The 24,643-nt window shown below is 38.1% G+C and overlaps 1 long non-coding RNA gene across 1 annotated transcript in view; it reads right to left on the bottom strand.

Annotated features, from left to right (window-relative positions):
• Positions 1 to 14,331, bottom strand: part of LOC149799572 (uncharacterized) — a 40,299-nt gene extending 25,968 nt beyond the window's left edge. Inside the window, exon 1 of the long non-coding RNA XR_016421190.1 lies at positions 14,256 to 14,331. This is a non-coding gene — a long non-coding RNA (uncharacterized LOC149799572). The remainder of the gene's footprint in view (positions 1 to 14,255) is intronic.
• Positions 14,332 to 24,643: the final 10,312 nt, after the last annotated feature.

Here is a 24,643-nt window from a genome sequence, read left to right as displayed (position 1 = left end):
CCTTTGTCCAAACACCAGAAACAATGCTTAGGCAAACATCGTCACGTTCTTCGCCAAATGGTTCAAAAGAAAATTCCCATTCGTCAAAAAAAGATGTTGGTTCAACGTGGAGGTATTTTACCTCTCTTGTTAGGCCCCATACTAAAAGGAGTCTTGGGAACCATGTTGGGAGGACTGGTGGGAGCAAGATAAAAAGGCCCTCGGAAGTCCCAAGATCTCAGAATCGACCCCTGACAACCCCATGGAAGGACGAAAACTAGCTTTAGTGCCTTACAAACGATGGATGGAATACCATCGGTGGCAAGAACAACGCACCCCGCATTTACCTCCCAATCCCAATTTGAGCGAGATGTCCCAGTTACAACACGAATTGCAATCCTTGATGGATCGCCAAGATTTGTCCGAAACAGAAAAATCGCAAAAGTACGGTCAACTCTTGCAACAACTGCAACTCTTTCACCAGAAAGCTTTAGACGAAACAGCTCTACCCACTCTGAAAGATTTTAAGACCTTGATGAAAAGTCCAACACCATCACCAGTACCAGTACCAGTACCAGTACCACCAGTACCCGTGACCAAGACAGAAAAAGGAGAAGAAGAAGAAGGGTTTCAAACTCCACCAGAAAAAGTACGCAAGTTAACAACACCACCTACCTCCAGAATTGGATGGATTAAAAAGATGATGGCCACCCCTTCTTCCTCACAAGAGAAAAAGAAAGTGAAGACAGAAGTGAAACAAGAACCGATATCCCCCGCTTAGACATCCTCCTCCTCTTCGACACCTATTGCCGGTCGCACACGCAAAGCCTTGCAATCCAAGAAAATACCCCAAGAGAAAAAGAGTAGCCTCTTCCAAGAGTGGGTGCCTTATTAACACACCAATCAACACAAAAAAATGGAAAAAGTCTTAGCCAGCATTTACTACGATCCCTCGCATCCTGCAGGTTACGCAGGAGTTCAAAAATTGTATCGTGCTGCCAAAACTCGACTGAAAAGTCTCCGTTTACCTCAAGTGCAACAATGGTTACAAGAACAAGCTACCTACACTTTACACAAACCCATTCGACGCAAGTTTGCCAGAAGTAGCACCCGAGTGGAAGGCATCGATCATCAATGGCAAGCCGATTTAGCCGATGTCTCTCATTTGGCCAGCTACAATCGTGGCTACAAATATTTGTTTTGTGTCATCGACGTCTTTTCCAAATTTTCCTGGGTCGTGCCCTTGTCTTCCAAATCGAGCAGCGAGTTAGTGCGAGCCCTGCAACGGGTGTTGAAACAAAGCGGTCGTCACCCTCTTCGATGGCAAACGGACAAAGGCACCGAATTTCTGAACCAAGCTTTCCAAAAAGAATTAAAGAAACGTGACATTCATTTTTTTACCACCGAGAATCCCGAAACCAAAGCCAGCATCGTGGAACGTTTTCAACGTACTTTGAAAGAACGCATGTGGAAATATTTTACGCATCACCACACTCTGAAGTACATCGACATCTTACCGCACCTGGTGCAAGCGTACAACCAATCTTACCATCGAAGCATCGGACGTGCCCCGCAAGACGTGACTCCCGACAACGAAGTGTTGGTGTTTGAGCGTCTGTTTGGTACGTCCCCGACGAGGGCTGTCCCCAAGAAAAGTGGAGAGTTGACCGTAGGAGATTGGGTGCGCATTGGCAAAACCAAACGCACTTTCGACAAAGGTTACTTACCTAACTGGACGACCGAACTGTTTCGCGTCACTGGACGAGTGCATGGCCGTCACCCTGCCGTCTATAAATTGGAAGACATGAACGGAGAAGTACTCAAAGGAACGTTTTATTTGCCCGAGCTACAACGTGTCACCAAAAAAGAAGACGACGTGTACGACATCGAAAGCATTCTCGAACGCAGAACCCGTAAAGTGGGCAAACGACGTGTCAAAGAAGTCAAAGTACGTTGGAAAGGATATCCACCCAGTTTCGATTCTTGGATCGACGCTTCGCAAGTCATCGACTATAAAAAGAAGAAGTGACCATCATGCCCTTTCACACAGCAGACGCAGCTACGTCGACCACTCCTTCTTCCCCTAGTTCTTCTGTGCAAGATTTACAAAAACAACCCTTGTGGGTGTGGTGCGGAGAACGTGTGCCTAAAACGCAAATCGTCTTTTTCTGCCAAATCTTCGTGGTGTATTGCGTCATCGGGGCAGCCATCGCCAATCTGAGTTTGCAACAAGGAGACAAACAATTGTGGACCATTTTATTGAGCAGTTGCATCGGTTACCTGCTTCCCAATCCCTCCCTGAAATTCTCCTCGAACGGGAACGTTGTGTCCAGTGCCAGTGCCAGTCACCACTTCAACCACAACCACAACCAGAACCCCATTTTGGGCGGAGACACACCTCTGACATCCACTAATATTCCCTCGGACAGCCACAGAACTCTGGAATTATGAGTCACGAAAACCAATTTTACTTAACCTTACCCAGTGACAGTTCCATGGAGGTGTTTCCCAACAACACGTTGTGCTGTTACACGGCCAAATTACCTCAGGCCATCCCCTTAGATCACGAAGCCCATTGGGAAGTGGCTTTAGTGGAAATGATTCACCCTACACAAATCCAAAACATCACCGAAAATCAAAACACTTTTGAGGTCGAAATCCTGAACCAACAATTACAAGAAGCCATGAATGACATCGGGTTTTCAGGGATCACAACAACATCCACCAGCAATCCAGCCTTCAAAATCTACACCGTGAAATTTCCGGCAGGGTTTTATTTTAGTGGCCAACATTTGGTGGACACCTTTGCGGACAGGTTCGAGTTCGCCTTTGGCAAAGCCCTGAACAGAGTCAAAAAAGTGTCACCCTGGAGTACCATAAAGTGGCTCGTCGCTTACTGATGAAATTTCAGGATACCCAAACGTTGTCCATCAGTTTTAATCGTGACTTGTTTGATATTTTAGGTGGAGACACAAAAATGGCTCCAAATTTTAAACCGAAGATCAACAGCAATACGGAATTTTACAAGTTTTTTCAATTCCCTGTAGAACTGAACCAAGGACTGAATTTGATATTCGTGTACTCCGATGTGGTGGAATACAACGTGGTGGGACACACCTCCGTGCCATTACTGCGTGTCATTCCTTTCAAAGTGGATAATACCACGTCCAGTGACCAGGAAGGTGGAAACACTTACCACGTCCACCGCGAATTTGTACATCCTCATTATTTACCCGTCAGCAAGTCGTATTTGGACACAGTCAACATTGCTATAAAAGGAGATCTGGGACAAAATATTCCATTCACCAAAGGAAAAGTCACGGTGAAACTCCATTTTCGAAAACGGTTCTCTCACGACTCGTAAGTAAGTCATGTATCCAGTGTACCAAGGGGTTGCACGACAGCGAGGACACGGTTTAGGAGACATGTTAAAATCGGCTTTTCGTTCGGTGGCCCCGGTGTTGAAACCGATGGTGACACGCGGATTGCACGCCTTGAAAGATGCGGCACTGACGCAAGGCAAAGAATTTCTCCAAAATGTCATCATCGACAAACAAAACCCTAAAGAAGCCTTCATGAGGGCAGGTAAAAATGTCTTGCTGCAAACGGGCAAAGACATTTTAGGCCGACGAGACACACCTATAAATGCCCTGCATGCTACCGAGTCAAGCATTCAGCAAGGACAAGGCAGAAAGAGACGACGACGAAGAAAACACCCTTTCACCAGACTTCAAGCGAGAAAGGCCAAGAAAAGAAGAACCGTTCGAGACTTAGACGTTTTCGATTATTGAGACACAGCAACAAAAAAATGATGCACCGAGAGTCATGCGCCTGTTCCAAGACGGAACTGGATCTGTTTGCCATGCCTCCCACCATGATGACGATGCAAGAATCCCAGTGGGTGGAATTTCACCCCGTCTCCTCATTGACAGCCTCAGCTCCCATCGAGTTTGAAATCAAAGGACAGCCCGAAGATTACATCGATCTGAATAGCAGTTACTTGTACTTGAAAGTCAAAGTTATCGATGAGGACAATACGCCCCTAGAAGGTGATGAGGTAATAGCTCCCGTCAACAATTTCATGCATTCCTTGTTTAGCGGAGTGGACTTGTACTTGAATAACAAACTGGTCAGCAGCAGCATGGATACTTACCCTTATCGAGCGTACCTGGAAAATCTCTTGACGTACGGAATAGACGCCAAGAACACTCATCTCAATGCCTGTGTGCTATGGGAAGCTGACGAAGCAGGCCAGTTTGAAACATTCGAAACTGATGCAACCAAAACACCAAACAATGACGGATTTATAGAACGAAGAGACAAAATCAAAAACGGACAAAGTTTAGAACTGATGGATCGTTTGCATTTGGACATGTGGTTGCAAGAGAAATATTTGCTGAACGGGGTGAATGTCCGCCTGAGACTGAATCGTAGCAGTGCCGCTTTCCATTTGATAGGTAATACCACTTGCAAAACTGTCATCGAGGAAGCCAGGCTCTACGTACGACGCGTAGAAGTGTTACCTAAAGTTGCTAACGACGTCATTCAGACGTTGAGCAGAACGACCGCTAAGTATCCGATCCGACGCGTGGAAGTGAAAACCTTCACCATTCCCAAGGGACAGCGATCCATGATCGAAGATCATCTGTTCCAAGGACAGCTACCCAAACGTTTGATCGTTGGTATCGTCGAAAATGAAGCCTTCAACGGAGCTTTGGCTAAAAATCCTTTCTACTTTCAACACTTTGGCGTGTCCAAGATCGAAGTCAGTCGCGATGGCAAGACCTTGTGTACCCGACCCTTTGAGCCTGACTTTCAGAAGAAGAATTACTTGAGATCGTACTTGTCCCTGTACGAAGCCACCGGCCAGTTAGGAACCAACACCAGTCACGGTATTACGTACGACGATTATGTAGGAGGCTATGCTTTGTGGGCTTTCGATTTCACTCCTGACCAAGGCAGCGACGAGGGACATTTCCACCCTATAAAATCAGGCCAGATTCGTGTGGAAATTCAGTTTGCAAACCGAGACCCTGATGTAACGGTGAACGTCCTCCTGTATGCAGAATTTGATAATACGATAGAAATCAACAGTTTGAGAGAAGTCATTCTAGATTATTAGAAGCTATGGAAGACTGTTATCCCTCTTTACCTAGTGGAGAAACTTTGGACATGAAATGTGAGGAGACCATGGAAGGAGAATCTCAAGACAAAGACGAAGAAGTTGTCATAATGAAATCGAGATGGCCAGAACAAGAAGCCCATTTAGTCTCCTGTTTTGCCAAACACTTGATCGACAAAATGACGGAATTGATCAAGAAAAATTGTTATGGATGTCAAAACGATCATCCCAGTCAAATTCAACACGATAAATGCCTGATGTTAAGTCAAGAAGAAAAATTGGACGAGTATCTGGACGAAGCTTGGAGTCTCATCTCGAACAAAGACGTGTTGCACCAGTGGTATAAAGACTTGCGTGAACATTCTTGTCCACCATTAACCACTCAAGAGATCCATCGTATCGAAGCTCTCCTGAATCAGAGTGAGGAAACAGAACGAATAACCGTTTATTCGTCAGACATTTTCAAGCAAAAAGTCAGGATCGAATTGACGACTTATTATTACCTGTGAAGAAGAAAACCACAAAACAATGGATACCTGGGAACTTTATTACCTTTTGAACCACAGTTCGTATACGTCTTCTTGGAATCCTGTCGTCTGTGCTAAAGATGAACTCCCTCATCGCAAACCTAAAGACCATCAAGCTTACGTGATCAACACGGACGACAGTCATCTCCCAGGAACCCACTGGGTAGCCGTCTACTTTCCTCAAGAAGGATGTGTGGAATATTTCGATTCGTACGGATTGCCCCCTTTGGAAGACGATATCATCGACTTTATGAGAAGAAATGCTCAAACCACCCGATTCAATAATGTGAAATTACAAGGCACAGATTCCTTGGTGTGTGGACAGTACTGTGTGTATTTTCTTCATCATCGCAGCCTGGGCTATTCCTTAGAACATTTAGTGACTCATTTCGATCCTCGTTCTTCTGCTAGAAACCATGTGAAAGTAGATCGATGGTTTAGTGACCATTATGCTTATCTTTTGTCTCAAGCTAGGAAACGTAGTGTCCATCAATGGCCTAATGATTTCCAACAGTGGAAATCACAATTTCATTCACAACGTTGTCAGCCCTGTTTAAAGTAGATTGTCCATTGAGAAAAAATGTTGTGTTTTGAAAAAAATTGTTTGATGTTATAATGTTGGATTATTGTTAAAAAATGTTAGAGTTGTTGTTTAGTGTTAAGTGATTTTTGAATAAAAAATGTTGTGTTTTGAAAAAAATGCCTTTGTGGTTTGTTTAGCTATAAGACTGTTGGATTGATGCTCTTTCATTTCTTACTATCCCTCTCATGAACGTTGCGGCTCGAAAACCGTGTGGGGGATGTTTTCCTTCACGTCCGCGCTTTAACTTTAAGAACCGGGTTGTTCCCAGTCTAGCCATCCGTTGTCGACTCATCCTCCTAAGAAGATGTGCTCCAAACTAGCTAAGCTCAACGAAGCCTACGTGAATCTGCATAGGGTCAGACACAGTCTGATACCGAAACCAGAAGAAATAGAGAATGTGAGAATGTTAAAAATCACTGAAGACCTGATAGAAGAGCTCTTCAGAGAAGAAATGAACAGGGAGAAAGAAGAATGGACAGAGAAGTACAGACTTCAGAGACAGCAACAACAGCAGCAACAACAGCAACAGCAGCAGCAGCAACCTGAAGCTGACAGAGGCTTTGTCGATTGTCGTATCGAAACCAAAGAATTCTTCTTCTCTTTCCGAAGAAGCAGACCTATCGCCAGAAAGTCTATCCTCAGAGGACATCGCATTCTTAGAAACTAAAAATGAATGCCATAGCAAAAAAAAAAAAAAAAACAGCCCTTTTCAGGGCTACCCAATACTCTAGAAAAGAAATAACCATCAATTTGCCAATGTGTGTAGGTAGAGTAGTGTGAAAATAAACACTAACTCATTTTCAAAAAATTTGAGGGTATGTGTTTGTGTATAGGATTGTGTGTTTGTGTGTTTGTAAGTGATAAAGTAGAATGGTGTGGATAGTAGATTAAAATTATGTCTTTTTTGGTGTTTGAGGTGTATATTTGGGGTTAGATTGGATTGCTTTGCTTATGTGGATAGTCTATTGAAGTGATTTATAAAAAATTTTAAAATAGTGATGGGTAGCATAAAAAAGTGAGTGAGTGTTTCTTTTAGGTCCGCGCGTTGTTGTTCTTTTGGTCATGATCTAGGTAAGATGAATTTTATGTTTTAGGGGATGTTTTCCTTCACGTCCGCGCTTTCAGTATAAATTGAAACTCGTTCGGCAGTCCAGCTACCCTTGTTGATTGATCAACACCAAAAAAAATGAACACGAGACTTGAGAAACTGTTGGAGCTTCATGTGCATCTGGAATATGCCAGGCGCATATTAAATGAACTGGCCGCGGAAGCCATTGTCGAGGAGGGAAGGATAAGAGAGGAGGAAAGAAGAAACAAAGAAGAGGAGGAGAGAAGATATAAAGAAGAAGAAGAAAGAAGATATAAAGAGGAAAGAAGAAACAAAGAAGAGGAGGAGGAAAAGGAGAGAAGAAAAAATTTCAAAATCCCAGAGAGCGAAAATTGGGATTCTGAAGCGACATATCCTGCCTCTGCTCTCTCCCCCCAAAAGGTAAAAAGTAACTGGGGGATAAGATGCGTATGTGGCGCCAGGCCTGGAAGGTGCCACCATTAACCAGGTGCCCATGAAGTTCCAAACAAAACAGCCCTTTTCAGGGCTACCCAATACTCTAGAAAAGAAATAACCATCAATTTGCCAATGTGTGTAGGTAGAGAAGTGTGAATATAAACACTAACTCTTTATTAATAGTGGAAGTGTAAGTGTTTGTGTGTTTGTGTTTGTAAATGATGAAGTAAGTTTGTGTGAATAGTAGATTATGGGTTTCTTTATTGTTTCTTAGAGTATGTGGAGAGTATAGTTTGGGCTTGATTATATGAAATGAGAAAAGTGGGGATGTTTTCCTTCACGTCCGCGCGTTATTGGGTCATGATCTAGGTAAGATCCATTTTATGTTTTTTAGGGGGATGTTTTCCATCACGTCCGCGCTTTTTGTATAAGAACCCACAGTATTCGTGGTTCAAACCATTCTGCAAAGAATAAAAAAAGAAGATGGCTTCAAACCACCTTAACAAAATGGAAAAATTGCAAAACGTCATGGACAATTTAGGAATGTTTGAGCAAATGTTGGTTAACCTAAACGAGGATCACTACTCATATAGTCCCCATAGAGTGAAGATGGAGATAAACAATTTACGAAAAATGAAGGTAATCATCAGTGATCTGTTGAAAGAAATAAAGGAGGAAAAGGAGGATGAAGAGGAAAGGATAAGGATGAGAGAATGGAATGAAAAAATTGAAAAAGAAGAAGAAAATGAAAAGAGGAAGAAAGAAGAGGAGGAAGAGAAGAAGAAAGAAGAGGAGGAGAAGAAAAAAAAGAAAGAGAAGAAGAGTGTAGGAGATAAAATAAGAACTTGGTGGAGGAAAAGAAGAAATTAGAAGAAGAAGAAGAAGAAAACCCAAAGGCCCTTTTCAGGGCCAGCCATATTTCTCGAAAAGAGATAGTCTTTGAATTGCCTACCCCCTTTTTTTAAAAAAATATATAAAAATCCCATGTTCAATTTCCCTTGACGCTATAAAGGCCCACTTTAGTAAAAGCCCTTGACGCTATAAAGGCCCACCCTGTTTAATTTCCTTTGACGCTAAAGTGCCCCACGATTTTTTCTTTCTCCATGTTAATTTCCCTTGACGGTAATCTTACCCACGATTTTTCTCCATGTTAATTTTCCCTTGACGGTAATCTTGCCCAAGGGGTCTTGTAATGCTAATTCCCATTGACCGTAAAGTGCCCCCCTTCACTACTCTCACTGTTAAATTCTGACTGTTAGGGAGTGTCTTTACTCTTTACATTCTGCAACCACTTTCAGATGACAATGTTTCATTGACCATTGTTCTATGTAAGCTTTGTCGTTGAAATACGCTACCAGTTCTAATAATAATAATAATAATAATAATAATAATAATAATTCCCTAAGTTGTTTCAACGTTTATATCTCACTTCATATAAGATTAAGGTTACCACATAATGATTTGACTGATGACAATGTATCTGTGTCGCCATGAGTATAAACATCTGCTTCCTTTGACATAGTATATTCATTTAAATGATCCCGTTTTCCGACTGACATTATTGAATTTCTTCCTTGATTACCGGTTTCGCAGTCGTTGTCACTTTGTTGTTGAGTTGAACTGCTATACATGACACCATTTGTACATAACAATATATAATATTGCTACACGAATGCGACGCCTCAAAATCACACAAACAGATTCTAGTAACTTGAACTGAGGCTTGATGGTCAAAAGGCAATATCTCGTGCTCAACACAGCCTTTCTGCCTGAAAGCAAGTTAACGTCAATATTACGAGACCAAATTTGACTTAATTTGAAACGCAAATGCCTTTAAAAATTCCCATAAAGATGATTGAATTTTTAAGGTGACAATGCGACACGACATGATAACCGTCTGTCACCTTGAGCTTATGAAGAATGTATCTCGGGATTTTTTTTTTAAACCGAGCCAGACTTAACTAAACAGATATAAACGCATATTATACATTTTCATACTAAATATTTGTACAACTCCGTTAGATGTATATAATGTATGTGCATAAATGAGTTCTTCATTTGTGTATTATTACATCTGATCTCTGCATATTCAGTATATTGGTTTGCTTTCACATATTCCTGTTGTAATACAGACAACAGTCCCTATACTGCTCAGCTTTGTCAAAATCAGGATTCATTTAAAGCTTTCAATTACTGAAGTTCTAATCTGTATGCATTAACGGATGTATTAATGTGATTGTACTAATGAGTAAGTAGTAATACATGTCGTAATGTTTATGTTCCAATACAGTGGCTATCCATCACATACATTACATGTTACTGTAACGCGACAAGACTCCAACAAAAGGTTTAATTTTTCAGGAATGGATTATTTTCATCCTTTTAGCGATGCATGTTTATATGCATATCCTGCTTGCATGCATTTGGCCCTCTGCAAACAATTTATCAAATAATGTGAATGACCAAATTGTGTTTCTAAGTCACTTCGAATGATTCGTAAATCTCCATAAGAAAATCAGACTGGGGTAAGCTAACCCCACACAAGTATCCCTTTGAATACATGACAGTGACCTTACCCTCTTAAAAACAAGAGCAACTGCAACTATTCCGTTAGAATTGTGTTGCCTATATTGTACCCTATATCTATCGGAAATACCGTGCTCTTTCCTCTAGCAACAAGTGGACCTGAGACGAGATAGGGTTTTATGTATCATTGCATTTGATACGCGATATAGGATTCGTCTGGAAGAAAAAGTTTGTATTTTTACTAGGGCTAAAAGTCAAGAAAATCAGTTGATATGACCCGTCCAAATATACATGCTTGTTAGTGATTCAGGTGAGGCTACCCTTAGTAAGATATCAGAAGATTCAGCAGGTTCTCATATTTTGTTCTTGTGGAGTACTTTACTCGTTTCTACGAAGTCTTTTCCTAGCGAAAGTGCTCTAATACAGAATGTAGAATGTTTGGGCCACATATTCTCTTAAATCTATTCTAGGTGATAAAAGACAATCAATAGTTGTCTTATAGGAAGAAGATTTCTTCAGATGGCTATAACTGAGTCTGAAGCCACACACGTTGAAAATTCCTTATGGAATGTCGGGTCTACCTGTTGTTTACTATATTTTATATTATAATTTTAGTAATTGACTTCTAATTATGATTAAGATTTTATTTTGTAAACATTACGAACCTTATAGAAGTAACATTTCCGTTAGGCAATATTTGTTTGTAGAAAATGATAATTGCGACCTGAGGTAAAGTAGAGGGCTATATAATGTTGTTACTGGAGAAATTAATTATTCGTGCTTTAATGATTTTAGCGGAATCAGTTATATTGTGTCAGCAGGCATTTGGGCTGGACTTTTATTTATTCAGATTATTTTTTCACTGGAAATACAAAGTGTTCATGAAAATAACGTTCTTGAAATTAGAGACTTGAATGTATAGTGAAATTCTAAATAAGGATTTAAAAAGCTGGTTGATTCTCTTTTCTATAAATTATTTTAAGACCATGGAGTTGTAGTATTTGAAATAGCCACTTCAAGATCTGTAAGGCAACATTATTACAGGATGAATCCATCAAAACAAGACTCTGAAGAAAGAAGTTCACCATTTGCTAGAAACAACTTTATCGAACCAAGTAAAGGTGTCTTGAGTCTACCTTGTATTCTAGTGCTGAGACCAGACCAGACCTTCTGTATTTGTACTGATTACAGAAGAATAACAGTTTCACTAAGACATATTTATCTCCAATTCATAGGACGGATGACTGTATTGCTAAGAATGAAAATGCCAAGTACGTCACAAAGTTTGACCCCTTATAGGGATTCTGGCAAGTTTCACTTTCGAGAGAGCAAAAGAAATTTCAGCATTTGTGATTCCAGATGGCATGCCATTTGTGACGCAAGGTTCCACACGTTCTTTCCATCGATGACGTCTCATATCCAACGACAACTGGAAAGACTTCGAAAGGTTTTAGATAAAAGAGCTTGAGTAAAAGTGACTTTTGCTATGCTTGCTTCACATTTTTGGACATGTTGGGACATGGTCAAATAAAATTTGTAGAAGTTAAGTTTAAGGTTAAAGCTATCTCTGGGTTCCCTGTGCTTATCAGTAACATGCAACTGGTGCGATGTTTGGGTGTTGCTGGATATTATCGGAAATATTGCTTCAGAAATTTTGCTCTAAGTTTTCCATGATTGCTGCATCCCTGACCAATTTGCTGAGTAAGAAAACCGAGTTTTACTGGTCAGACAAATATTAGGAAGGCTTTGATAAGTTAAAAGCCATACTCAAACGAGAGGCATTTATAGTAGCTCCAGATTTCGCTAAATTAAATCATTCAAAATGCCAGTAGATACAAGAGACGTAGGGGCTAGTGAAGTACTGTCACTAGAAGTGGTGATGGTGCGGATCATCCTGTGGGATACTTTCAAGGAAATTGAATAAGCACCAGATAAATTATTCCACGAACGAGGAGTGTTTGACCATGATGATGGCCTCGCAACTTTTTGAAGTGCATGTTAGTGCTGCTCCATCTTCAGTCGTTGTCTTCAGCGAGCACATCCCCCTCAATTTCATTAATAAAATGAAGAATAAGAGTCAAAGATTATTGCGATGGAGTCTGGTGTTACAATCATATAACATCAAAGTTAGGCACATCAGGGAAAACGAAAATTTGATAGAAAAGGCACTTTCACGCTCATAGAAGTTCAGTATTTCATTGTTTTTACACAATATTGTTTCATTTATTTTTTTATTATGCAATATCAATTACATATTGGATATTTCATAGGAGAAAGATTTATGATATAACTATTTCTGCTCTTTTAAGGAAAAGGTGCTACGGAATCACCTTTTGAGTTTATAATATAATTTTTATGTAAGTCTCTTGAGACTATGAAGTTATATTTGATGTTAATCCAATGGTTAGTACTATCGCAAAAGTATATCTATACTATGTAGTAGAATTCTTTCACAAGGTGGCTCTAATGTGAAATAAATAACCGAATGATGTAAAGATTATACGCGAGTATTGATTGTAGGTCGCATAAACAAGCGTGAGAATTGAAAGTACAGTTCTAGCATTTGATTGGTTGAATGAGATTTAAAAGTCAGAACATGACTGTTTTGTTTCCGACCTGTTATATTTAAGATAAGTAAAGTGAATCCGATTGGTTATTTGAAGTGCAAAACAAAACTATAATGAAGATACACGCACCATATGGATTCTTATGCAGTTATACGAGTGCTTTATTAAGAGTCGTTAAGAGACGAACTTGTGGTTCATTGATAATATATGTGTTGGACGAAGCAGAATGAATAAACATTGGTTTAAACAGACATAAATTTGGAATTCTGTGAAAATTATACAAGGATTTGAATATCTAATTCCTATTGGATTACTATTTAACTTTCACGGACTTCAGTGATAGTTTACGTTCATGATATTACACAGAAGCAAAATTATTTGGATTGATTATTTTGTTGAATCCAGTATTGTTAACACGGCTACACACAAGCACTATACAAGCTTGATATTTTTGTTGAATATCAGTAGTGTTACCAGGGTTACACACAATCACTGTACAAGCTACGTTCGGATATCCATTAAAAAGGTTCCGGATTATTAAGAACTTGATAGAACATTTCAGGATTAGTAAGATTATCGTGTACATACTAGGAATTCATATGCTGCATGTTATTGTGTATTATTTCACTTTGTTTGATTATTTATCTAATTTAAGTACATTTATATTTTAGAAACTTTAATGTTTCTTGGGTTGTCATGTCCTGTTACATAATTTTAAACTCCAAGGCGTAACAATTGGCTACTACAAAATATTATTTGATTTTGGGACCTAGGACACGTCCATTCATTTACACACACACACACGCACACCAGCCTACCTACACACATGCATGCATGTATACATGAATGCATGCATGTATGTTTCCATCCATTCATCCATGCAAGCATGCATCTATCCATTCATGCATACATACACAGATACTGAGAGACAATATTTATAATGCCTTTCGTATAAAACGTGCTTTAGGGACAATAATGAGGAAATCGAGAAATTGTCTCTCTCACATATACTTTTAATATTGAGAAGTCATAATTATTGTTCAAGATTTGCACTTTCTTTTTGTGGTGCCTTCATGCTTGAACAGAGTTGTCCCACGCATCATAATTAGCTACGGCAAGTAAAAGTAACTGAATGATAGGCCCCACTAAACTAGCAAGTTCTCTAGCACATGTACTAACCGATGTGCCACTAATGTATCTTAATATACATTTGAACTGATATGAACAAAATAGATCTGAGGAACAATACATTTTCACGATTTCTGCATATAAAAGGGTTCGGCCAGATTGAATAAGGTATTGCACAATTGCTCTTGTCTTCCTTTTCATCGATACCTAGTTCATGCTCTTATCACAGCTGATCTACCAAGGTTCGACACATGTTAAGCATGTAAAGAACTATAGCGTTTCGATAGAATCGATGAAAATTGAGTTATATAAGGCGTACCTGATCTTATTTCAACCTTCAGTACTTTAGGGTCCAATCTTCAGTTTTTCAGCATGATTCGCAACTTCTCCACAAAAAGAAACCCTTAGACTAATTATCTTCCTGGATGTATGCGCATGACCATAAACATGAACAAACAGGTAACTGAATAATACCATGTATAATGTTTAGCCTCGCCTTTGTTAGCTATGACACACTGTACAAAGATACAATATTACATCCTTTTTCGACAGGCTATTCAATAAAGGGTAAAATAAGAAGGACAGAAAACGCGAATAATTTTCAGTTATATACTAAAGTAGACATAAAGGAAGATTTTTTAAAATCAAAATCTTAAATTTAGAACCAAAAGGGAACAAATTTATACCAAATTCAAATATTAAAAACCAACAAAAACAAGAAGAAAATCGTTGAAATGTTTTTAATAGATGCAAACGTTTCTGTGAAGATGTAGAGAAAAACACAACGTTTTTTTGTGGTTAAATTAGAAAAGTAAAATAAATCGCAAATGAAGCATATTCCGTTCATGATTTGCGCGTGCTTGTGTGTTAGTAATAGAAAACTTGTGCTATCCAGTGTAACTGCAATGGCTCGGTCTTAGAATTATTTGAAACACACACACACGGACAAACAAGCAAACACACGCAAGAACACACGAGGAGGAAGAAGACCCCAGCCAAGGGAAAGTTTATTGCTCAATACTAGTAACTATTTACGATTCAACCAAGGTTTGATGCAAATTCTGAAATGTAAGAAAATTACCGATCATAAGACCAAACTAAATAAGTAACTCTAATATATGAAATTGGAATTCTGAGAAGTAGGATCTTCAACTTCAAGGTATATTGTCCATATCTAGCGTGTTCCTGATCATAAGTTGTTTCAAATTTGCGTGATGAAATTTTTATAATTTCTATAAATTGTGTTTTATATGAAACGTTGATTAAATCGCGTGTGTAAAATCTGCTGCATGACAGATCTGTCTCAAATCATTTGAATGATTTGATGAAGCGGTAATATCAGATTAAAACGGACCGTCGTGATGAGGCCTGGGGTGTTGCTGGTTAACCAGCAAAAATTGCATAGTAAAAATCTGCATCATGCTCCTCCACCAGAGTTTGAATCATTAAATACATGTTCCGTAGCTATCATTGATTTAATATATATATATATATATATATATATATATATATATATATATATATATATATATATATATATATATATATATATGTGTGTGTGTGTGTGTGTGAATATGGTACCTGTTATCATGCGGAAGCTCAGGAATAAATCAAAACTAGTAGTGTTTGATATAGGAATAGTCAAATAGTCAATATTCCTTAAAACAGCCTTATGTATATATATATATATCACAGTAACCTTAGTAATATATTGTATCTTTGTAGATTACGTTGCTATGAGAAATTTTGAAGAAGAGGTATACCAACAATAACAGCTGCCCAGAAAAAAATGATCAAATTTCTCAAGCGCATATTTGTTAACTATGATAAAGGTTACAACAGCGAAGATTTTATCTACTCACCCCACCTGCCACAAAGCCTGGTTATCAACTTTGGTCATATACATACAGGATCCAATAAAAGGACCACTGGAGCTGGCTTGCTGATGGAAAACAAATTTGTCAAAAACAAACACAAACAAACGAACTTAAAGGATGAAATGGGCAAATGAACTGGAATCTAAGCGAAGTCATTTTCACATAGGTATCCCTAGAAATATGAGAACAATGTACGACACACAAAAACCTTTGCATTACACCGGATTGTTGCAGATGGATATCACTATGAGCGATTGTTGTAAGCTGTACAGAAAATAACTACTTTTCACATACATGCTGCTTTTCTAAGCATTTTTTTTGTAAACTATACAGAAAATACCAAACAACCCAGATGGGAATGAATATCTGAAACTCTGTATGCCAAAAAAAAGAAGGAATGGGATACATACATTATGCGGTTAGGCTACATAATGAAGTCAACATTTGCTACATTTGCTAAAGCATTGGGTTATTATGTTTAAGAGTAAGCACGATTTTATAATGCATATATTTGCTTGTATTTATAGACAGATATCAAAATTGAAGAGCAATGTGCATTAGGTAAGAAAAATTTAACACAAAGGATTTCGAAAGCCACTGATACTGCTTTTAAGGCAGTGAGCGCAACGAAGAACAATTAAAAAGACTAAAACGTAAACAAACCGTATTTACATCCTGTTTTGTTAGGGTAAAAACTAAAATAATACAATTTAGTACTAATATACGAAACAGAAAGTCTAAGAGAACTGTACACATTGAACTACTTGCATTGCATACATCAAGTATTCCAATTCGGCAAGAAGAATATTTGGTTACATTATATATGTGGATACACATATTGGCACAAAAATTGGGAACGGTTCAATTAGTAAACAGTTTTAAAACGTTTTTAATTATTCAGTCTCATGGGAAGCAACAATTTACATAAAGAGTACAAACAATACGCACAAAAGAGAAAATATGGAATCTTACATGTTTGAATGAAAGGGACAATCTCCGAACAAGAGTTCCATCGCTGAGAAAAGACAGAAGGAACAGTTGCAACACACACACACACACACACACACACACACACAGAGATAGGTACTATGTGTGTGTTATTCATAGATGTAGTGTATACCAAGCATAATAAAAAACGGCTATTGTGCATGTTACGTAGCGAACGAGGAGCAACTCTGTTACCTACAGAAAAAACCCAGTTGTTTTCTTGCTCTAGCCCATGTTTATGCGTGGTATCTTCGGATAACTTAATGAAAGCGTTCCTTGCTCCTTCTACTGATGAAATGTAGCTGTTAGTGGCATACTTTTAATAGCATTTTGTTAACACCCATGACATTTTCTTAGCATAACCAAGATCTAAACGAGGTACCGACAGCCACTATAATTTGTTCTTGACAAGTGGTTATTCATACGGTAAAAATTAATGCGATACTTCCTATTTCAAAAAGTTGAGATTGTGGCATTGAGTGTAATGGGGCAACCATAAGGTGTTGTACCGTTTCATCAATGAAGTCGCAGTTTGTTGTCCTCGTACATTGCACAGTGCAATTTCGGCAATGATTTAGAAAGCCAGATTGACAGCCTTCAAAGTGAAGAGACCGAGATCGGTAATTATAATGTTTTTCTGTATGCAATTAGAGGAAGCCTATCATATATATATATATATATATATATATATATATATATATATATATATATATATATATATATAGCAACATATCATGGATTCTACAGCACAACGAGTATGTACATTGTATGTCCAGGTACATGCAGTAGAATGACAAATGAGCAAATAAACTGAACGAAATTTCATTGCTTTTCATATACATGCTTCACTCAATACTGGGTCAATATAAATACACATTGCTTTCATTTCATTTTCTAGGTATTTTACTATAGTGCACTATAACATACCTTGCGAGCACCAAAATTTCAGGTGAAGCAGTCTGCATTTCCATCTGAAATAAAAGGGTGAATAATTTATATGTCTCCTACCCATAAAATTAACAATAATGGGCTTAAGTAGGGTGCAAAAATAACCAAATCAAACAAGCACACAGTTTATAAATTTTAAAACTTTCAAAAATACTGTGAGAAATTATTAAATCGCTTGTACTTAAATTCGCATCTTTTCTTTATTTTCGTAAACAATTTCTGAAAATGTGAGTTTTTATTTTTTGAAATGTTATGTATAGCGTAAGAGAGACAATTGAATGATATACACAAGGTGTGGTATTTTATTCCTCCAAGATATTATCCATGTAATATAAATTAATTCATGAAAACATTAATTAACTTGCATGCAGTTAAATTATCCAAAATATAAATGATTTAATTTTGTTCGATGAGATGAGGAGGCTGTCTTATATCACATAGATAATGTTCTCTACAATGCGGTCAGTGGAGTGCAGCCTTCCGTAAACATGCAAATACAATCATATGCTATTTCGGAGTCTTCCGATGGGATGCGAAGTGTAACGGTTTATGACCGTTAAGTACTTTAGTTCTCTATCCCTTTTTTTCATATGACAACCCTAGGCACCACTGACACTTTATTTGGTAAAGACGCCTTATGAAATAAACTTGATTAAAAGCATGGCAGAGTCAGACTTTTGTATGCATACTAAACATATTTATCCAACATATGTATTCAAGATGTAAGATTTAAACACATTATATAGCAATATAATGGATATCCAGCAATCACGTAGATTCCCGGAATCGCGTCGCAATGTTGAAGATGAAAACTTTGGCATCAGGTCTAGCATTCGGGTATCCTTCCCACACCGTTGACCTTTATCCTTGCTTGCAGTCACTGGTATACAGGGGAAAATATCACCAACTTTCTTTATCTGTGTGACTTGACTCCTTCTCAGCTTATTATTACTTACTGGCTTTGAAAGGGGGGGGGGGGTACTATTGAGAAGATTGTCTTTATTCATATAATACACAATCTTGGGAAGAAAACGACTTGTGATTCTAATAGATAATATTGATAACGGGACTGCAGTAGATCAAGGGAGACAACTTGTCATGTTACTGACAGAAAAGAGTTGTTTCCCTTAGACAGCGTCCGATTTGGAATCGGGTCACAATTAATACTTCCAGTTCAGTACCCACGAATGTAGTTCTAGTCTATTTTTAGAACATTTTTCCCTCTCTCATTTTGGTGATGATAGAAGAGTTTTATTTATGCTTTTTTGGTAGGGATTTAAAGGTAATTGTTTATTCTTGAGAATATGAGCTCAGGGTGTTGTTGTCTGTGTGTATTTCGGCGACAGTGCACAGTGAGTAATAAGGCCTTGGTGATGATCCAGAAGTGAAATCTGTGTTCTGTTTACATGCTGCTATGTTGACAGTCCAGCATCTCAAAAAGGAGCACATCAACCTTTGACAAGAACTTCACCGTGAAGTCGTCTTTGAATGTATTTTAGATTAACATATGATTTGTATTGATTGTCACACAGTGGAAAGGTCAGTACTGAGAAACAAATGTAGAGAACATATAGTAAAATTAATTGTGTTCTATGTCCATCTGACGACTACTTGAAGTTGGATGTGGTGGTGGTGGTGGGGGGGGGGGATTATGTTTGCCCGACGAACGTATGTATGTTCATCAGATCAAGAGTTTTAGTCTAAGAAAGTGTGATATTTGAAGATAGATATATATACATTCAATGAAAACACATACATTTATAGAATTGAATAAGTGTGATATGAGGAGAGAATTATTTTCATCCAATAATGACACAATGTATACTTGTAAAAGCGAAGTATGTGAAGAGAAAAGAAGCTCTTTCAATGACCACGCATAATTAATATTAGCAAAAGTGTGATATGTGAAGAGAAATTGGACTCATTCAATAACCACACACGATTAATTAGAACGGGGCGATATGTGGTGAGAAAACGTCACCAATGATCACCTAAACGAAGTTTTCTTACTGCAATGTATCCTGACGTCAAGGCGAACTCTTTTACATTTACACAGCTGGGATTTGCAAACAAATCTTCTCAAAGAACAGGAACTAACTGCCACATATATAAATATTTCAAACTCATGAAAATGGATCCTAGATGAAACATTAGAAGTGAAGAAATTGTTATTTTAGAATACTAAGAGATTTAAGTTCTACTTTAAATACTGAAATTACAACATTAACTATGTGTATCTTAAAATTCTTCAACATACGAAATTAAATATAATTGCAAAATAAATATTAAATAACTTTTATAAGTAGCTAAAATAAAGTAAAGGAGACATCCATGTCTTGCTATATTGACTCTTAAATCTGTCTATTACATACTGCTGTACAAACCCAACGAATTTGGACTTTGGATGGTGTCTTGTCTCCTTGCTTGCACACCGGCGTTCTGGCGTTCTGGCCCTTGATTCGAAATTTCCCGGGCTTTAAATGCCATATAGTTCGAAATTTGCTGGAAATGCGTTGAAAGTTGGAGAAGTTGAAAATTATTGGAAAATCCCAACTAGTTTTGAGGCCTTAAATCTACGCAAAAATAATGATCATTTCCTAAAAAAAAATGATATATTTGTTGAAATTATCGTCAAAAAAATACTTTATTGAAAATTTATCCAAAATCCATCGCTGAACCGTAATTTGGTAACTCATATCCCTCTCCGTACGGGTGTACTATACTGGACCTACCTTGCGCATGCTCAGTGAATTATAAACAGCAATGGCTGCGACCTACGAAAGCTAAATTTGATGGATCAAAAGAAGTCCAGTAGTTGTATTTATATAAGGATGGATGACATCTATTAAATATCATCTCCTGTAATCGAATATGATCTCCTCAAATACCCCAGGTCTATGAAACTTCTCTTTATCCTGCTAACTATGCAAATGCATCCTATGAAATCGTCAGTAGGTCAACGTATATGTTCACATAGTATGCACCGTGATCAGCTGATACTTGCAGCAACCATGATATTTGTATTGATAATTATTTTTCTTCCTAATTGAAAAATGCTTTTGCTGAATAACAAACATCAGTTGTGTAGTAATTCTGGTGGTTTTATGTGTCATTGATTATAGTATTTCGCGAACTTTCATCGATTACTGTAAAGACTATAAAACTGTTACATTACCCTCTGCTTGATGTGAAGCGTCCTCGCATAAACTGTGCTCTAATAATAAAAATAAACAAAAGGAAATTTTTACCTTTCATTGTAAATTTTCTTTCTTTATTTATTGGCGACACTATAGCACTCCGAACATAAACTAAATTTCTTCTTTTACACGTTCACACTATATCGTTTTATTGCCCTCTCTTTCAGTTTTGTGACTCATATTCTCCCTGGTGATGGCGCGTGGTGCGTCCCATGGTGATCTAGACCGTGACCGTCTTCGTGTCTGGTCACTCATAGTAATTCTCGCATTTACTTCCTGTACGGTTTTTGTGAGGTCTCTTATACTTTCTGTTTGTTTTTGCAGAGAGGTCTTGATGAGTTCAATGGCCTTGTTGTTGTTGACATCATCTGCTGTATCATCAGACCTGATGTTTGTTTAATGTTTGTTTGTTTAATGGCATTAATAATGCTTTGCCCAGCCAGGCTGCAATTACAATTAGGTATATGAGTGAGATTATTCTCTGCTGAAGTAGCTGCTTTTTGACTCGTGTTTTCTAATTGGTATTCTTCATGTGGTAGCAGTTGGGGCATTATGAGTAGTAATATGGGGCACCCTAGCGTCAATGGGACTTACCATTACAAACAGTTTCCCGGCACTCTGGCGTCAAGGGGAATTTAACATGGGGAAGACTAGACCGGCACTCTGGCGTCAAGGGGAATTTAACATGGGGAAGACTGAACAGGCACTCTGGCGTCAAGGGGAATTTAACATGAGGAATTTTAACATCGATGTATAGCGTCAAGGGAAATTTAACATGGGAATATATCGTGGGACTGTATAGCGTCAAGGGAAATTTAACATGGGAGATTGATATAACACAGGCAATAGATAACAGACAAAACACTGATACAACATTTAAAAAAAACATTTTTTGGGAGTTAGGCAAGAAAGTCAATTTCTTTTCGAGATATAGGAGTGGCCGTGAAAAGGACCTTTGGCTTCTTCTTCTTCTTCTAATTTCTTTTTTCCAACCAACTTCTTATTTTCTCTCCAACACTATTTTCTTCTTCTCCATTTTTCTTTCTCTTTTTTATCCTTCTTCTCCTTCTCCTCCTCTTTCTTTATCTTCTTATTTTCTTCTTCTTTTTTCAATTTTTTCGTTCCAGACCCTCATTCTTATTCTTTCCTCTTCATCCTCCTTTTCTTCCTTAAGTAGATCACTTATCATTTCCTTTGATTTTCTTAAGTTGTTGATCTCCATCTTCACTCGATGGGGACTATAAGAATAGTGATCCTCGTTTAGGTTAACTAACATTTGCTCAATCATACCCAAATTGTCAAGGACGTCTTGCAATATTTTCATTTTGTCAAGTTGGTTTGAAGGTATCTTCTTTGCGCTAATTCCATAGAATGGCGCGAACGACGAACGCTGTGAGTTTTTATATGTAAAGCACGGACGTGAAGGAAAACATCCCCTACTTTTCTCTTCACATATTATCTACTATCCACACAGTGATGAGGAGACAAATAACTAACCACAGTAAATACTATTCACACACGGGAAGCAGCAAAATCAAACCCATATATACTATCCACACACGGGAAGCAGCTTAAAACAAACCCAAATATACTATCCACACACGGGAAGCAGCAAAAACATAACCATAATCTACTATCTACACACGTGAAGCAGCAAAATCAAACCCAAATATACTATCCACACACGGGAAGCAGCAAAAAACAAACCCAAATATACTATCCACACACGGGAAGCAGCAAAAAACAAACCCAAATCTACGATCCACACACGGGAAGCAGCAAAAACAAACCCAAATATACTATCCACACACGGGAAGCAGCAAAAATCAAACCCAGTAATCTACTATCCACACACGGGTAGCAGCAAAAACATAACCACAATCTACTATCTACACACGCGAAGGAGCAAAATCAAACCCAAATATATTATCCACACACGGGAAGCAGCAAAAACATAACCATAATCTACTATCCACACACGCGAAGGAGCAAAATCAAACCGAAATATGCTATCCACACACGCGGAGAAGCCAAATCGAACCCAAAGTATGTTATCCACACACTGGAGAAGCAGAAACATAACCATAATCTACTATCCACACACGCGAAGAAGCAAAACAAACTCTTACTTTACTATCCACAAACCCCATTATATTCTATCCACACACGCGAAGGAGCCAAAACTAAACACTCATCTACTATCCACACACGCGGGGAAGCCAAATCAAACCCAAAATATACCATCCACACAGAAGGGAAGGTTAAATAACCACACACTCTACTATCCATACAAACGTACGTGAGCGGTTACAAAACCCAATAATCTACTATCCACACACGCGAAGAAGCAAAATTATAACCATAATCTACTATCTACACACGGGAAGAAGCCAAATTAAACCCAGATTCTACTATCCACACACGCGGAGAAGCATACAGCTAAACACACATTTACTATCCGTTTAATATTTGATGTGGCAAGAAAAAATGGTACAATAGGCAACAAAGAGATTGTAAGATTACATTCTAATCTGTCTGCACTGCAATGGTAATAACGCTCTTGCGTTGGCATTATTTTGCCACACTACCTTCGAACAAAACAATGCATCACTCATCATGAATGATTTCATTGGCTAGACTTATTTTCTGACCGCGTTCGCTTCGAATTAACTTCAGTTCCTTTTCGCAGAGGGACAAGATCGGACGTGTTTTTTATTCTGCGACTGGCCGCTACACTACTTGCCCTGAATTTACAACCAAACAATGTGTTACACATTGTAAGTGACTTCATTGGCTAACCGATATTTTACACTTCTGTCTCTATTGATGTGAGTGTGCTTGTCAAAATGTTTGAGTAAGATTAAAAATGTTTGTCAGTTTCAAAACGCGAACCAGTACTGTGTCCGTTTAATATTTGATGTGGCAAGAAGAAATGGTACAATACGCAACAAAGGGATTGTAAGTTTACACTCCAATCTGTCTGCACTGCAATGGTAACAACACTCTTGCGTTGGCATTATTTTGCTACACTATCTTAGAAAAAACAATGCATCACTCATTGAGACCGAGAGATTGAGAGAACAACGGTGGTAAATCCAGTAGGATTACAGAACCAACACGTCCAGTGAAGAAATAAATTTGTTTGATATTTCATGAAGATTACTTTGTACAATCTAGTAGACCCAAAAGTGACTTATAGAAAAATTTAGAACGATGACATACACCTACACGGTCACATTAAATGGTTTACGTCAATAGTTGCTATTTCTTTGTCATTAAATGTTCGTACAAACGATATGTGTGTAAGCAAAAGCTAATACACACGCACGCACACTCATACAAGTGTTACTGCATTGGGTGACAGTAGAACAGGACAGTAATTTAGTTTGGAGTGTTTTGAGAGATGGACAGATAGACTTAACATTACAGTGGAGAGAGAAAGAAACAAAGAATGGTAAAGAAAAAACAAACGTAGGACACCATTTTTTGTTCCGTTATTCTTGAGGTAGTGTAGGACTAATAATTATTGAGACAACCATACATTCCATGTAAAATATGTTCCTTGTTTTCATTCATTCATCAATTTCACAAAAAGGTAATGTGATATTTTTGTCGACTAACTGCTTAACATTTGCTTAACATATCTCACATTTAAGATTGGTCCTGTGTTTAGCAGCACACGCTACAAACAATGTTGC

The sequence above is a fragment of the Sinohyriopsis cumingii genome, chromosome 5 (assembly GCF_028554795.1).
Source record: "Sinohyriopsis cumingii isolate HCF-2022 chromosome 5, ASM2855479v2, whole genome shotgun sequence".
Classification (NCBI taxonomy): Eukaryota; Metazoa; Mollusca; class Bivalvia; order Unionida; family Unionidae; genus Sinohyriopsis; species Sinohyriopsis cumingii.
The sequence above is the reverse complement of the archived record's forward strand: the minus strand, read 5'-3'. Positions and strand labels throughout refer to the sequence as shown.